At 28.2% G+C, this 19,317-nt stretch overlaps 1 protein-coding gene across 2 annotated transcripts in view; it reads left to right on the plus strand.

Moving 5' to 3' along the window:
- The window catches only part of snu (ABC-type transporter snustorr), a 79,655-nt gene that overhangs the window by 10,722 nt on the left and 49,616 nt on the right, over window positions 1–19,317 (plus strand). The window contains exon 1 of one of the 2 annotated variants that reach the window (XM_011503268.1): window positions 18,526–18,683. The exons of the other annotated variant lie outside the window; for it this stretch is intronic. The gene's annotated coding sequence lies outside the window, so the exon portion shown is untranslated. Of the gene's footprint in view, window positions 1–18,525; window positions 18,684–19,317 lie in introns of those variants that run through there. 2 annotated transcript variants of the gene reach the window in all.

Genomic DNA, 19,317 nt, shown 5'->3' on the forward strand with positions numbered 1-19,317 from the left:
TTGAATTTGATCTATAAAATTGTAAACTGTTTAATCTATTTACTATCTTTTTTTTATACATAACTCCGTTTAAATTACGCTTTACGATATTATTTAGTGCAATTCTCGTATATTAATTATACTATACTTGCGTTACGTAACTGCATCTCATTTTCTTATTTTATTCTTTTTATATTTTTCATTAAACTTATATGCTATACTTGACTATAATCAAACTATTGATTGATTTATAAAGAAAATTTCCACAGAAAGATAATACAAGATGTTTTAAAATTCCGTTTATATAATGTACAATTTTAGTTTATGATGGTTAAACAATGTATTTCAAATTTTTTGCAAATTTGAAAATTAAGAGACTATTTTTTAAATCGTAAATTATTTTAGAAATTCAATTTCTTAGTTCGTCTCGTCAACCCTTCTCCCAATAATAAAAAAAAACATTGATCACTACTGTTAAGACAGTCTTATGATACATTTGAGTTCTTTTTTTTTTTTTTTTTTTTTTTTTTTTTTTTTTTTTTTTTTTTTTTTTTTTTTTTTAAAGAAAATACAAAACATTTACAAAAACTTTCAAACTGTCAAAATACTGTAGAAGTCAAGTATTTAATTAATTTCATATTCTGTCTAATCATAAATAATTAATATTGGCATATTTAAATATATATAATACATTTATTAAATATAATTACAGCTATTATATTTAAGTAATTCAATACCGTCAACTTTGTAAAAAACAGAACTATTTAATAATCATGTATAATAATTTTTTAATCGCACAATTTTTTGAAATTATAAAGAAATTTAATTTAATTAATTGAATAATCTACAATGTAGACTGGCTTCTTATATTACTGATAAATATATTACGACCTTCACGTGAGCTTCTGTACCTACATAGTAAACAATTCTAATTATAAAAAACTTTATTTTATGTAAAATCCTGATATCCTTCACCTCCATATAGCTATAATATATTATTATACAAAGCTTCAAGCTTTAAATCGTTGAAAAACATAATTCTAGAAACATCTCGGCAATACTTTCAACAAAATAAAGAAACTTTATTTAAAGCATATGTGTTTAAATAATAAAAAATAAAAATTTCTAGATAAAGTAAAATACTATTTATGTTTTAAGTGTCTAGTATTTTTATTATTTTGTTTGATTCCTTTACAATATATAGGTTATATATATATATATATATATATATATTAAATGCATTAAGCATTTGAAACGCATATAACTTGTTAAATTAAAATTGACTCGTAATCAAACATGAAATTTTAAAACTTTCGACGATTAAAAATAATTCCACTTTATTAGCTAAGTGTATATTAAATATTTTTTTACCGTTACATTATGAAATCTTTTTTATTAAGATTTTAATCCATAATACGTCATTTGAAAGAATTTTGTTTAAGGTATCTAAAGATTTTGAATAATAGGTACTTGCTGTATGTATCATATTTCTAAGCATATTGTCTGACATATTGCAACTCCAAAATATTTTCAAAATAATAATAATTCTATGGTTAAAATTGAAATGATAAAAATAGGCAAAATAAGACGAGACACTCCACTTTGCAAAAATATAAGTGAAATTATAAAGCAAATGGTGTATAATTTGAAATAGCTCACGTAAGCCAATCTTTTCGATTGTTTATTATCACTTACACTAATAATTATAAACATGCAATTTAAGAAAATTATAGGCGCATGTTATTATATATTGATGATAATCTGTATAAAAATCATACTACATGTTATTATTTCTAGATAAATATTGTAAATTACAATACAATTAAATTGGATCAATTTTTATTTCAATTCTACTCTCATTTAAGCCCATGTATTAATAAAATCAGCGCTTTCCCTCATAAAAAATATAAAACTCGGTAAAAAATTAAAATAATTTATACATAAACGCATATTTATTGGTTTTCCTAATATGCAAAGTCTTTCTTTTTACTCTGTAAAATATAAGAATTTTTAATCATTTCAAGTATAAGTATTATTTAAATAATTGATGACCAAAAATAGGTTATAACAAACAACAATATAAATAGCAAATATAAAACACCTATTATGATTATGTAAAAATTAAATTTATTAAATAATTCCAATTTTTTACTAGGAAATATATACGTAAGTGAGGTAACTCTGATATAATCGCTAATTGAGCAATTTTGATAATACTTTATCGTAACAATCTCACGAGAACAATTCATTTGGTCTTGAAAGTATGATTAGTATAAGAACAATGATGTAATTCATTAGAAAGTAATTCTTACATGAACTAAATAAATTTGAGAAAATTATTGGTTTTATTTCAATTATATTATGGTTTACATTCCTTTTTTATATCGTGATATTTTACAAATTTATAAAGAAATAAGAATTATAATTGACTTGCGATGAAAAATTCTTGATAATATTTTGATGTATATTTAATGGTGTCTATTTTTAATTGTTTTCAAATAAAATATTTGATTTTAAGTTTTTTTTTTTAGAAATTTATTTAAAGATATTTTTGTATTCGTATAATTTTATTACTTTATCACGGAATTAATACAAAATTATTAAAATTTTAATATAGTTTAAATTGATATTCTATGTCACTGAATAAAAATAAAGAAATGTAAAATCTGTATTTATACAGTGAAAATAAATTCGTAATAATTTTGTTTATTAATATAGTTGTTCTTCTTAGGGATTTCAATACAACAAAATCGATGAATTTGTTGTTGTTTTTTTTTTTTTTTACCAATATATTGGTTATTTTGAAAAAAAAATCTTCGCAAAGAATGTATTGATTAATATGATTTCAATACAATATTGTAAATTATATGAATTTGTTTGTTTTTAAATAAATACTGTATGATAAGGAAATTCAGTTTCATAATTTTTAATAATATTTCATTTTTTTGCGCTCACCTTTGTTTTTAATAATATCTTTTTCGTTTCATTAATTTAATAAACTATGCCAATTAGCTATTGATTGTATATTAACGAATTGTATAATTTTTATTGTGATATTTGAAATAAATATCATTTTGTTGAACTGTTTAATTCGTAAACGTATTTTATTATAATAATATTTGAGATAATTATTATAATGTATAATTGTACATTAAAATTTGTAAAATGTTGATGAATATTAGAGCTTTATAATTTTTCTCGTTTAAAAATTTAATAAGTTATTAATAAATAAGCTAATGTTGTGTTCGTTTACAAAGTAAACGAGTTAAGATATATAATTCTAAATGATAAAGGATATTTTTTTTATTGGTTTCGAGTGCGCCCGGGGGCACAAGTAATTCTCCTGAGTTGAGAAGAATAAGTGGAAAATAATTTTGGAAAAATGTCATTAAAAAACGTGGATATTTTAGTGCTATCGTACAATAACATTCGTTTCAGATATAAAAAGATTTTCCAATCCGAAATGGTAAATCTGCTTATCTTACTCCTTTCACTTTTTGTTTTTATTGTACCATTACAAATAATATTTCCCAAGTAAAAGTTGACTTTCGAGTTGTTGTTATTACCTTTTTGAAAAAAGTCATTCGCTATACAGGAATCTTTGTAAATATAATACTTATATATAAGAGTGAATGCGGGTTATAACTTGTTAATTGTATTTAAAATATAAGTAATCGTACGCATATAACTCTGACCTGAATTTTGCCAGAAATTTAGAGAGCTGATCTCATTTAACGGTAAAAATGAATTATCGAATGCAGAAATTTTTGCGGAGATTGCATATAAATTATATAATAAAAAGTGGCTCGAGTGAAATTATACGCATTTAAAGCTCTCCTCAAGTTATGAAATTACAATCGGCGCGTTTAATGTACATATAAGCAAATTGAAAAAACACATTATACGAATGCGTGATCTTACACCTATGCGTTTCTTCCAAATAAAGGCTTCGAGTGCTTCTATTGCGGCATCTAATTGATTAGATTAGCCAGGCACGACAATGAATGACTTTTGGAAGTCGACGGTGCACGTATGGATGCATAGAAGGATGAGAAGACGAGCTTTCGGTTTGTCACCCAATGGAATTATGGATGCGTGGATTTGGATAGACGAGAATGTCGATGGGCTCAGAAATGGCAAAATCGCTCCTTCGTTCAATAATGTCACCCCCATTGTGCCTACTGCAAACAAGTAGTTTCGGGTCAGAACGTACACACGGAGACTTTCGCACTTTCACGTAGTGCAATTGTGCAACTGCCGATGACGTAACAGTGCCGAGTGCGCCCGAGTTAAATAACTCGAGGATTATGCGCCAGCGGCTGCTGCTGCCTGATCGCGCCGCCAAGAAATTGTACCGATGATACGGATACGACCGAAATCGAGTGGAAGTTTATCACTTGGGCTCTTACCGAAGCGTCAGCACGCGCTCGAGTGCTTGTCGACTCCAGCAGCCATTCCAAGGAGCATTTCCCTGTCATTATTCAATATGACGTGGGCGAGTTTTCGCGTGTGCAAATTAATTGCACGGCTGCACTTGGGATAAGCTGATCTATAGTGCGAACCCTTAGCTTCGTGAAAGTTATACTGCATATTTTGAGATAAGAAGATAAGATGGTTGGACGTTATGGATTATCCTCGAAATTATCGGATACTTTTAATATACGTTTATATAGTGCAGGATTATATGTGCATGCAGAGTTAGTGATAATAGGACAATAAACAAAATATCAGTAAAAGGAAAATATAAATTGCATCGACGTGAAATTTAAACATATTGAATAGCGCCCAGAGCTTGAGCTAGAGACTTAACTTCTAGTTTAAATATTCAGGTAGATTAATGAAATGATAATTGCCATACTCTTTCCTAGTATGGTCTCTTACAGAGCAGTCAATCCGTAAAATAACGTAGAGATTAATAAATAAGTAATTATGTATGAAACGTTGAACTCTATAAGAATTCAATTTCTTTCTATTTCTATTTTTCTTATTATTTTGAGTTATATTATTATCTGTATTATAAACTCATTATTATATTATTTTGTTTTCTTTGTAAATTAAGATATTTCGGGATATTGTTAATATAGACGTGACAATTACAATGCTTTTCTTTTAGAATATAAGGAGCAACAAATTCTTTCATTTTCTCAATTAAAATATTAAATTCGACATTCGACACCTAAAACAAATTAATTTCACTGTAATTTTCATATAAAATTAAATATCTTTTCTCATTATTCTTAGATTTCATAGATTATATTGTTAAGAAATGATAACGGTTTAATAATTATGCCACATTAAATTAAATCTCCAATGATTGATTATACTAATCAATATATTTTTAAGGCGATTTTTTTTTTTTTTTTTTTTTTTTTTTTTTAACTATTATTAACACGTTTAATTATAATTTTAGAGGTTATTTTAATAATGCAAATAATGGAATTGAGATTAATAATTGATTAATTTAATTAACACTTTTCATCCCACATCAAGAGAGTGTATTGAACTTACTGTTGTTTCATTTTTCACAGTTTTATCATACGCGAGGATATAATTATGATTAACCGATTTGAAATTGATATATAATGCTTAAGATATTTAGAAAATCATAGGCATTGGACGATAAAAATGCGCTCGTACGATTATTCTTGTTAGCAGTTTGGTTAATTAATATTTGGTAAATAATAATAGGACAATTTTGAGTGCTTAAAGTTTTAAAAATTGTAAAATAAAAATATGAAGAATATTCGATTGTAAGGGCAGTATTAGTATTTATTCAAAGGACATATAAGTATTTATCATTTAATCCAGGATCTCGATCGTTGATTTCTCAGAGCATCCAACCAATCGATTTATCGATTTATCCGTATTTGTTATCTTTTCTTATTTTGTCGTTATTTTGCATCAATCGTTTAACGAAGGAAAGCGCGAGCATCCCAGCAATCGAAACGATTTGTTTCGCCAAGACTGTGTGAGAGGCTAGTCGGACAAACGTAAGGGACGAAGAAGTGCGATTACGCACTAGAAGTCACTAGTCGCTGACACGACGCCTTGTGCAAGTGCGTGTGAACTTGAATGGAGCGGCGGGATTGTATTCCGACTGTTCGGTTCGATGTCAGGGTTATTGTAACTTACCGGGCACCGCTTGCGAATTTCGCGCACGTGCACGAGGTGTCGTTGTCATCTTTGGCTCCTTTATGCGATTGCAAGATCGCGAGTTTGTAAAGTAAATCTATGTGGCGCAGGGGTGCGTTGCATGCCATAGTTTTAGGAGTTATTGGGAGAGGACATGAGCGAAAGTGTAATGTGTCGTTGCGAGCTTATGAAATAGTCAAGGTCGGAATCTTCTTGTCTTCTTTGGATATAAAAATCTCAATCGATTCTGCTAAGAATTACCGAGTGTTTCACAAGCACACATCGTGTTTTGGGAACACATGTGTAAGCTATTGCTAATTGGAAAGTATAAATACATTAGCTATGCTAATGCGCATCGGGACAATAAAGAAATTAAACCAACCAATGGGCGCTCGGAATCGAAAAGTACTGGATTGTTGCGGTGAAGCGTGTGGGAATACAACAAAATCTTCTATTAAGCAAGGATGAGCTAAGAATGGCAGCAACCAATAGACTTGGGCACTTTATCAATAAAACACAGATAATTTTATTCTCACGAAAGTATTCGATCTTTCGATTAAGGATGATTAAGAAAAATCTACGCATGGCTTAACGCTTTGCCGCTCGCGAAGCTAATTGTCGGCGGTACATTATATATACGCACTGCGTCGTCTAATTAGTGACATATTTATTAATAGATCCATACAATTAATCAATAATTAAACAAAATTAAATTCTGATCGATACAGATCTTTGGCAGTTTGTAAATTGTGAACATTCAATTCGTTGATTATTTCAAACGGATAATTCATATAACAATAATCGTTAAACGTAAAATTGTAACTAACTTGATGCTTCAATAAATAAAAATATTCCATAATAAATTTCGATAATCAAATAATAAAATAAATAATAATAATAATAATAATAATTAAGTTAAAATAATTATAATGAGAAAAAAATTTTAAACGTTAATAGAAACTTTCTGATAAAAAAAGAAACAATTGAATTTACTAAAAAATAATTTCTTACAACATTCACCTTGCATCTACTTCCGTATTTACGATGGTGGACCGTCACTGGCCTTCTATTATGTGTTTTTTTTTTTTATTTTTTTTTTTTATGAGTACTTTATTACTTTTGTATGCCTAATATATTTCTTTTTAGAAAGAACGAGTTATTCGCATAATTTTACCTACCAATCTAGACAAACATTCCACTTTTTAAATTTTAGGAAAGATTATTATTATACTGTTTATATAAATGTTATCTAGTCGTAATTAGGATGTGGAATTCGGAGTACAGGTATCGACCTGTCGGGGCAAGGCCACGGGAAAGTCCCATATTAGTTGTTATTAGTATTATAAGTTGACGCCAATGTGAGCAATTTTAGGAAGTACATGACCAAAATACGAGTACGAATTAATTTACATTGTCAATATCGAATAGATTAAAATTAATGATTGTTTGGGCTTAAGTCGAGCGAAAAAATAACCACAAGTTAAGTTCTACTCTATGAATGAATATTTTTATTTTTTGTTTCTTTTTTTCCTTTTTCTTTTAATTACTAAAACTCGTTTGGATTTTATGACGAAAGATCTTATCGTAAAGAACATAGAATAAATTAGTTTAAAACTTATTTATTTAAAATTTAGATATACAAGATAGGCGTAGTACGACTATTTTTATGTGAAAAGTTGGAACGTTTCAAATTTATTTCGTGCAAAATAGAGAAAAATAATATTGCTGTGTTGATGAGGTAATCTATCGTTTTTCATACCCAAACAAGTATTTCTATAAAAACGGTATGATGCGATAAAAAGAAGATTTTTAAATTTCTGAGAATCCAGTAAACTCATATAATCATAATATTACGTTATGAAAAATATAAGAATATTGGTTGAGAACAATATAGGTGTTATTAGTATATTAATATTACTTATATTTTTTACAATGATTTATTTATATATCTTTTAAGAGGTAGATTAAATTTCTAATATAAGCTACAATAAATAGTATAATAAATAAATAATATGTGTTTGGCGCGTGCGCGCTCATGTATAGAAGAGAGAGAGAGAGAGAGAGAGAGAGAGAGAGAGAGAGAGAGAGAGATTTTAAATTAAAGTAAATTAAGAATTTTGTGTACATAAGTATTTGCATTTATAGAGAAGCTTGAATCCAAGCGTTAAATAATCATTTTAATTGTTAATTTAATGTAAAGCTTAAATAATTTGAAATTAGAATAACGAATTCCTAATCGATAGGTCAATCAGGTAGTATAGATTTGAATAACATTCTTTATTATTTAAAAGTCAATTGGTCATTCGAAACTTACCCTATGAAGTCGATTATCAATCAAAGCAAGGAAATAATTTTAAACCTAAAATCTTTCATAATTCTCAACCTTGACGACTAACGACACGACTTTCGTAAATCCTAATGAATCCTGTGCACGCTTCGAAAAAAATGATGATACCAACTCATCAAAACATTGTTAGTTAATTATGTGCGACAAAGAAAAAAATAGTTTCTAATTGATTGAAAAAAATTCTCTGTAATAAATTGTTTTTCAGTCAGTGTCCGATATTAAAAATAATTCCTAAAATATCTGTTTTATAACTCAATTGCCAATAGAACGTAGTTTTTTTTTTTTTTTTTTTTTTTTTAAAGACGTTTTCTCATCTTTAAACAGTATTATACTTTTGCATAATCGATCATTTAAAAAATAATAAGTATAAATAAATAAAATTGACTTATCGGAGGCAAAAATCTACGACGTAGTAACTGTCCTCGAAGTCATATTCGTTCCTTTAATGGCACCTTTCTGTAAAAGAAATATGGTTCTATTGATGTATAAATAATAGCTAAATATATACAATCGCATTGTATTTATTTTGTATGTAATTATTACAAATTTTTTTACAAATTATTACAAATTATTACAAATTATTACAAAAATATTACATTGTATGTAATTCAAAGTATATAAGCTTAAGTATATATTCACAAAGATAAATATTTAAAAAAATTCGAATTTAATACATGCATACTTCAAAATAAAATCTACAAAAATAAAACTGTTTTTAGCTTTAGTAAACATTTATTAAGGTATTTTTATGAATGCACTGGTATTACAATAAATAGTCTTTCTAAAGAGTGTTATTTAGAAAAATTATGGGATGGAAAGAAAAATTTTCTCTATAAGAAATCCTCTGATATTTAAGAAGTATGAGGTATTTTTTTTTTTTTTTTACATTAGATATAGATTATTTATCAATGCCTCAGATAATAAAAGTGATAATTCGATGAAAAATATTCATGATGAATGAGTTTTTAAATATTCATTAATTTACTTTGAAAATTTGCAAGCGATTGCTGTAAACTTTTATTTATAACCTTTATACCATTTATTTATCATTATATCTTGTTACAAAGACTAATTGTTAACAATTTTTTCTTAAATAACTTTTCAACATAAACTTATTTGAGGCTATTATGTAATATTGAACCTTATTATTATTAATTCCCATTCTTGTATTTGTAAATAAGTATCAAGATGAATTAATAATAGATACGCTATTAAGTCATGGTTACTAATGTTAATTCTAATTATGCGTTTTGGATATTAATTTTTTAAATAAATAGTCAAGCATCAGAATAATTTTACTTTCTCGTCAGCATATTTCTTCAGAATATAATGTATACGTATAAAGTTTTAGTCTGGATTCAAAATCAATTAAATGTAAATATTATAGTAGTATTTTAAATATATTTTATTGCAAATTAAAAATGAAATTATAAGCATATTGAAATTTACTTTCTGGTCAAGTCAGCATAATTCAATAATAAAAGCAGTCAAAACGTAATTTTGTAAATTATCATGGCAAAATAAGAAAATGTAATCCCGCTGAAGTTTATCAGTTTTTATCAATTGTTTATAACTAGTAAATAAATTTAGTACATTTTGATTTTCTACGATAAATATCGCAAAAATTCTACTTTTAAAAACAATTAAAAAAATCATATTATTTCAAAATAATCAGTGACATACAAGTTCGGAATTATAATCACAAGAAAGAGATGAACTGGAATAATATTTTATATATATATATATATATATATATATATATTTATATATATATATAATTTGTAAGTAGTATAAAGAAATAGAATTATTGCTAAGCCGACGTGTAAAATCTAGTTATTTATAAAAAGTATTAGAATCATATTTATTATTAGCAATTTCTTTTTCTTGTACATTAATTATTGTATTTATAATTTTATTGCTGATTATACTTACTTAAATAAATCATTTAATAAATTTAAAGTTCATAAAAGCCATTATTAATAAACACTATCACTTGACATTTTAAAAATTTTCTCATACCTATATTCATTGTTTTGAACTTTCATATAATTTTATATAACAACAGTAGTTAGAAATGTTATAATATTAACGGTAATGTCAATAATTTTTGTCAACTTCATCTAAATTCATGGGTTTTCAAATAAAATAAAAATTTTATTGGCATGCGATTGAAGAAAAAAAGTGGGACCAAAAAACAACTTATTATAGGAAAAAAAAATCATCTATAAAAGCATTACTTTCTTTTCAGTATTATTTGTTATAATATTTGTATTCAAATATCCAAAGTTGTTTATCTAGCTAGACGAGTTTTTCTAAAGAGTTGCCAACGCGAAGGATACTTCTTGTGTATGTAAAATGCAGGTTTCTGATTCTTTCACTCAGTATGTCTGCTTGTCTGCCTGTCTACATATTTGTATATATATCCATCTATATTTTTCACTTTCTCCGACTTATTAAGTGATTTTTCAAATTTTCTTATTTAATGGCAATGAAAATTTGTTCGTTCACATGAATTAACTTATTTAAATATATGAAAAAGATAGTTTCAAGTAATAATTATCAGTGCGATCATGAAATACTACATTTATGTAAGGGAACATGAATTGAAAAAAAAAAAAATGAGCATATTTCTAATGAAAAATTAACCCAACTTTGATATGAAAGCAATAATAAATTGGGGTATACATTAAAATGATATAGCTTTTTTTTTTTTTGCCCATGTACTTTAATATCAAATCTATTGCTGCAGTAGAAGATGTTAACAATTTAATTCATAAATGGAATTAATGTTATGAAATTATCTTATTTATAATATATTTTATAGCTTTTTATAATTTAATACATAATATTTTTTACTGGGCTATCCATTTTTGTTCTAATTTTCTTCTTTAGAAAAACAAGCTTGAATTTAAAAATAAAATTCTTTATATATATATATGTATATTCGAAATTAATAATATGAACTCTTTATATGTTTGGCACATTGAAGAACAAAACAGTTTGAATATAGTTTTAATATTTTTAAATCTCTATGACTGTTTATTCTTCCGAGTATAAGAAGTTTCTCAAATAAAATTATTAATAACATAGCTTTAAAAAGAATACTTTCATTCTAAATGTTTATTTTTATTTCGAGCAATGCAAGTAATTTTATTACAAGTGAGACGTTATATTTACTACAAATATTTGTTGGAAACGCTATTTACAAAATTGTCTATGTATCAAATAGTATATTAAAAACTTATGTATTATCATTATGATTATTGTCCAGAGAATAAATTACGTTTATTAAAAAATTTGAAATGCATAACTATGTAGTTTGGAAATTGAATTCGTCAATATATAGACGTGCATAACTAATACAAAAGAATGTAAGAAAGTTGAAACGAAGTTGAGATCCGATAATCTTTTTTATTAACATGTTGGAAATTCAACTTTAAATTCTTCATTAAAATTATGAATTTCTTTCTTATTGTGAAAAAAATATTACATTACGTTAGGAATCCTGTAATGAAATTTTATATTATATTAATAGACTTATTTTTATAATACAACTATAGTGATTTATTATCTATTATTAATGTATTATAGAATTAATAATAAATAAATAAAATAAATACGTTATAAGAATAAATAATGTATATATTATGTTATATGTTCTAATTTTTTATATTGAAATGTAGCTATGTAAAATTGTCATTATCATCTTTTAATTTATTTAACAACTCAATTTTTAGAAGTAAAAAGCATTTATGTTCTCATAATATATTTTATTAACTTACACGATAAACCTTATCAAATGATAAATTACTTATTTTAAACAATATTCAACTTTTAAATGATTGTACGGGTATAATAATAAATTTTTCGATTAACGAGAATATTCAAGTTGTATATTATAAATAAATTATAGCAATAATGATACCATCAATATGTTATATGTCAAATAACTATTCACAAGTCTTATCGACTATGAAAATTTTCTATTTAAAATGTTTTTTGTTTGTTTTGTTTTTTTGAATAGTAAAGCTACTTGATGTTATCTTTTTTTTTTTTTTTTTTTTTTTTTTTTTTTTTTTTTTTTTTATTTTTATTTTAATGATGCATATTACAGTACTTCTCTTGTGATTAATAGAAAAATTAAATAAATAGGGGAAATCGTGGAGGTTTTAAAATTTAAATGGTCAACGGCCGTCATGTACGTTTTTCTTTGTGCCCTGATTGAATTGTTATATTACGATTAAAATTGTTAAACACAATTATATCTTTCGTCTTTCCTTTTTGTATAGGTGCAATAAAAGGGAGATAAGGAAAAGATTGTATGATCTGTATGATTCAGCCCTATATATAACGTTCAACTTTTGAAAATCCGTCATTTCTTAAGTAGGTATTCTGTTTAAATCTTTATAAGGGCATAAGTTATACAGAAAATTCCAACATCGTATGAGTTAGGAGCACGAGAAAAAAAAAAAAAAAAGTTGAAATTCTAACAACATATATATGCGTGCGCATGTGCAGTTCAAATCATTGACGAGTCAACGTGCGTTGTAATAGGATTTTGTAATACATCAGAGGAAAAATGAAGAAACTGTCCATGATTACGGTATTCACAGTAGGTCTGTTCTCGCATGTGTGACTTGCGCTTTTCTTTTCTTTCATACTTGTTTATTTTATTTAATTGTCAAAAATACATGCTTTGATAGTTACCTATTATATTTCACATAAACAGGGCATCGCTTTTTAGGCGCTGAAAAAATTCTTAACGGGCTTATAATGCATAATGTTAATTATGCAGTATAGAAAGTATGCGTGAATAAATATGAATAAAATTTTTTGGGCCACTTCATTTTACTTTAATCGACAAAGTCGATAGTCAAAAACTCAATATTTCATATTTTGTTTCTTTATTGGTCGAAGGTTAATAAAAGCATCGAGTACAGGAAAGGGAAATTTTTTTTCTTTTATATAATAATAATAATAATATTTTTAAATAATTTTAGGCCTTGTTTTCGACACTTGCCCGTCATAATTACCATAATTATATTAAAATATTAAAATAACGTAAGCTATATAGTTATGAATTAAGGTATATACAATATTTGATTAATAATGTTTATGTGTACTGGTAATTTTTTTTTTGAAATAGTAATATAAAAAGAACGTTTATTTCTGACTTTTGAAATTTAAATACATAAATTTTTATATAATGTGGTCTCCAGAAGGTCATGGGTATAAAAAAATTGTAGTTTTATTTTGATAAAAGTTGCAGCTTTGAAAATCTTCTTATCTCACCTTTTAACAATTACATAAAGTGTTTAAATACATGCAAAGTAAATCTTTGTAATTAATAAATAATATTATAAATAAAATAGTATAAAGCGAATCTGATAATTTATTGTTTTTTTTTTTTTTTTTTTTTTTTTTTTTTTTATAATAAACCTATTGAATGTGATTTTTATTTCGCTCTTTAGATATTTTAATATTCCTATCCGTTGAAGTGTGTAGTACTTGAAAGAAGCACACACACTATGGCTCTTCGTTCTTAGCACAGTTTTACGACCTTGCAGAACAGCAAATAAACAAAATTTTTTATTTAACCAACTTCAATATTGCTTATTCAACGGTCCACTAATACGTGGATGTCATTAAATAACAAACAGGAATTTTTCAACGTTACCAAATTCATAATTCCGTAGGTTTTTTTATGAGATAGAATATTAATTTCTAAAGAAAAACAAAATAGGCATTTATTTTATGTTATTATTTATCAAGGATCGTGTCAATCATAGTTACACTTATTAAATAATAATGTTTTATTCGAGATAATGAGAAAGTAAAATTAAATTATATTGATTATAAAGAAAATCGACTCAGAGCTTCGTTCGATTTACAATTAATTTTATATTCGTTGTAGAATAAATTTTGTTTTTCAATAAAGGGACAATTGTTTTTAAAAATACTTACGGGTTAACCTACTTAGCGAAAATGTCGACTGCGTCCGAAGTGCCGAACATTAGTTGGAAAGTACAAACGGTGCTACGAAAATCAAAGATAAATATTGTCGAGAAGCGAATCGGCTCTTACCGCCGATCGATGCTCTCCTTCTTTGTGTTCTGTCGGAATTCTTTTCAATTCTTCGAGTATCTTAGTTTAGCATACACAACTTCGATTTCAAACTAAATACGGTGTCGCCCGCTGATTAAAAATGAGGCTAAAGCGTATGAGAAGGCTGACAGCGACATATCGAGCGCATGCATGTGGTATAATTAAAATTCTTACCGTGCTTCCGTATAATTCATCGCAGTCTTCGTATAATTCATTCATTCGTATCTTCGCTATTTCATTCGATTATTGTCATTTCGCTGTAATTTTTCGTAGAATTCAAAAGTGAAAAAACGATTAGAAGAAGGACTATTCGACTAGGGCTCTAGTAGGAAAAAAAAATTGTTTATGATTTTTGTACAAAGCTAAGCACCAAGCATGTTATTAGTTTTTACAGGCAGTAGAAAATTGGCTCACCTTTACGAGTCTTTTGTTCATCCGTTCATTCTTCCTCTTTCTCAAATTGGTCCGAGTACCAATTTAATTTCTTTGCGGATCGAACAATTGCCATTTCTTTCACTATTATAAATTTTTTATTTTATCGTATTGTGGTGTATTATATATATATATATATATATATATATATATATATATATTGTAACTATTTAGAATCGAATGTCAGTGCTAATATTGATTAATTGCAAATATTAATTTTATCATCTCCAATAATAAGAGTAAATAATATCCACAATTTGTTAACTTACTTTAATCTGTGCGTTCTGAATATGCGGAAGACTTAGTTAGTTATCCAAGCTATACCCGCAAAAAACGTCAGACAGTGTAAAAACCTGCAGCCAATAACTTTTTTTCTTTACATTTTTAAATTGCTTGATTACAGTTCTTGGTACGAAGATGCTTGCATAAAATTCAAATGAATAAAAAAAGGTATAATGACTCTTTAACATTTTTAAGAATGTGTAAGATATCGTAGGCTGTTTTTGGATGCGCCTTATCTATATTATAGAATTAAATTCAATTTGAATGCTTTTAATAATAATAGTTTAATTATTTCATAAATAATATTTCGTAAATAGCAATAATTGCTGCTCTAAAAATAAAATTTATTTATGACTAATCCTTTACCTTATTATTTCTTCAGGAATATTATTTATGAATATAGTAAAATAATAATAATAATACTAATAATAAATTCTTGTGCATGATAATTTTCAGAATTTCTAATGGTCTTTAAAAGTACTATATGAAAACTGACGTGTATTCTGCATTTTATTCTTAAGATGCTGAAATCTTTATGATCCAATTATATAATTATGCTTATTACAGAGTGTACATACACAACTTTGTTAAAAATATCTTTGGCAATTATATAAATTTTTCATAGTCATAGAAAAGAAATAAAATTCAGTCCCTTAAATGTCTTGATCAACTTCATATTTTTATATTAATATATTATCATAATCCTATAACATACGAATGAAATATCAAAACAAAAATTATACGTCTCATTGATTATTTGTAGTTAATATGTATAAAAATCCAGATTCAACGCTAATTTATGCCTCATCTTGATACCTTGAGAAGAGTTTTCAATAACAAAAATTCAAATAACTAAATGTATGCAAATATAACTACATAATAACATTAGTTTGGGCTGCAATTTTGAAAATTAAAATTAACGCAAATTTATCATTCGTTGTTATAATCTAAATATATTATGATATTATAATATTTACAATATTAAGTATCAATTGTTCACATCTTTAACTTCACCATTTAATTCGTGTAATCTAGAATTTGTTAATAATCGTAAAATCCACGCATAAGTGATTTGCATTTCATTGCACAAATTCCATTAATTTAACGCGATAGTCAATCAATTCAAATCGATTGATTTACTATAATGATTTCGCGTATGTGTAATACCATTGCAATGATGATTATGATGCTCGTATTAAAACAATAATAATGACTAAAGTATTACATACCGCAGGAAAAATTAATGGTACATTTGCCAAGAACGATTTGTGTTGATTTCCTCCTCTGTAAATTGTTCGAATTAATAATTCGATAGCATTTTGATAACATTATGATGATTTACCTCGTTTTACCTCTATACATAATGTAATTTTATTGTTGTCTACATAGATTCTACAAAGTGATCAAGTCATGGTTGAAAAAATAATTATTAATTTTAAATTATTATTTTGAAGAACATTGTAATTCATTTGTATCGGCAAACAGTAAAATTATTCTTATATACCCAGTAATTAAAAGAGTATGTATTAGTAAAATTATTGTTAAATTAAAGTTATTGGATTATTAGCGGATATATTTTTATTAGATTAAAAGTCAATAATTTCAATCTTATAGACATTATTAAAGAAAAACATCGATACGGAATAATGGAATACTCAATGCTAATTAATTTGGACAATTCGTGCATGGAAATTCATATGTTACTTTAATAAAATAAAATGTACAATAATTACTTACTGTTCGGTAGTTATCTGCTGATGTACGAACAGCTGAGAATATTAATTATTTAAAAAAGAATTACTTTTTTGAATTCTGAAATATCTTTTTATTCGATCACTTCTATAAAATATTAAGTTGAATTTCTCAATGTTTGTGCGTTTTATTTATTATATTCGAAGTTCGGCGATGTTCCTTAAAATGGATCTTGGAAATAAATATTGCCATGTGAAAAAGTTAATTGATAGACCATCGATTTTCATAATATATCTTATGGGCATAAGTTTTCCTCGATTTATAATAAGGCAACTCGACAAATAAGCTTTCGATGTATCGAGCATTTATCCACTCTCATTTTATTAAAGAAAGTTATTTTGTTATAAAAAGATGACCTTTCAATATAAGCATCATAAGTGATGAACGGTGAATAACCTGGAAAGAACAGTTCGATGCCAGAATGGCCTACATAATTTCTGGATCCATGAATATGAACAGAGAAAATCCTAAGAACGCCAGATATTAGAAAGAAATTATTAACCTGATTATAGCTAGTTAAAATGTGAAATACCATCTTTGCTGGATAACCAACGATTAGAAAAGCTTTAAAGCGTAAAAGCTCATAGAGTAACGAGGGTATCGCTAGCCGAGACGAATTTCAACGAATTCTTTTAAGCGACACAAGCCGAATAAAATGCCGAAGATCGAATAGGCTTTTTAACAAACACAGATCGCGGCGATTTCGGTCAGTTTAACCAAGCTCTTAACAACTTTCCCTTCGTCAATAAGAAGGTCAGCTTTTTCAACGACCGGTATAATAGTCCGGTATCGTGAGCCCTACGCAATAGCAAAGATGCGAGCGCGTTCGTCTCTCGAAGGAAAAACGAGGAAAAAACGAAAAGCACAGCCTCTCGCTCGACAGTCAAGATACGGACGGCTAGTATGCGGCTGCGGGGGCGGGGTGGGGGACGGGATGAGATCCAGCGAACGCCAGGTGAAGAAAGGGGCAATGGGTAGAGAAAGGCGGGTAGGGGGGATTCGGCGGCGATGGCTGCGGCGGTGGCAGCAGCGGCGGCAGCAGCAGCAGCGGCGGCAGCAGCAGCAGCAGCAGCAGCAGCGGCGGCGTCGTCGTCGTCGTCGTCATCGTCGTCGTCGTCGTTGTCGTCGTCGTCGTCGTCGTCGTCATCGTCGCCGCCGCCGAGTCAGTCGTTGAATTTGAGAGGCTCAGTCTCGCGGCAGGACTCGAACAGGTCGTAGTTAGATAAGGAAGGAGCGAGGATCGACGCCGCGCTTCGACTTTAGCACGCGCGCGCTCGCGTCCGGCAAAAGACGCCAAGGCAGAGGAAGATCCAGCGATTACGAGCGATCGCCCATCAATCTTGATTTTTGTTATTATCGAGTGCGCGGTGCCCGCCGTCGGGAGCGCGACCGCGAACCCGGAGCATAAGGTGTGGAAGTAAGGGCCCGCCGGGGACTATGTGATATAGGCCGCGAGAGAAAAGATCGACGCCCACCCCCAAAGGGGAGGCTCATGAGCCTCGCAGTTACTCCTCAGGGGATCGAGGCGCACGGACAGAAGCTGCGCAAGAAACCGAGGACAAAGGAAAGCTGTCGCTCCACGGGCTCTTAGACACCTGGGTTTCGGAGCTTTACGACACACCTCCCCGGAGCCACAACGCGGCCTTCGCTCTAGGTATTATTAACACCCTTTTCATCAACCAATTGCGTCTCTTAATAATCCGGCCGCGCAAATACCGATCTCGTCGATGCGAATCACATTGGTGTGCTGGTTACATCATTTGTTGGGACGCTGGATCGTTTCGAACGGCCAATCCAATTCCAATTTTAGAGCGCTGCCGCCTGCTCTGCTAAATTTCTCAATGATTATCCGCGCGCTACTGTCCTTATCAGCTACGTAAATTGAATGAGAACGTCAGGAGCAAATGTAGTTAAAAGTGGAAAATAGCGCTCGATGTAGTTTTAGGACCAAGGCTTGGATTACGTATTTGTTGCCTAGGGTCGGATAGATCAGGACGGTTGAAAAAAAAAAAAAAAAAAAAAAATACAAGCAGCTAAATATTTATTTCCAATCGATGTAATTGCATATCACAATTGAGGATTCAACCGCCTGTTAATTAACAAAATTTGTCAGGCATGTGTAAAATTCATAAATAAATTAGTTGTTTTGGTTTTTTAACATGGCCAAGGAAATTAACGTTCCTTAATTTAATCCAATAAAATTATTAAAATTGTAAAATGCACTCGAATTCCTTTAAAGTGGCTTATTTCGTAAAGCCAATAGAGCTTGTATGGCGGCTATTACGTAT

Source organism: Ceratosolen solmsi, unplaced genomic scaffold, assembly GCF_000503995.2.
Source record: "Ceratosolen solmsi marchali unplaced genomic scaffold, CerSol_1.0 scaffold63, whole genome shotgun sequence".
NCBI classification, from domain to species: Eukaryota; Metazoa; Arthropoda; class Insecta; order Hymenoptera; family Agaonidae; genus Ceratosolen; species Ceratosolen solmsi.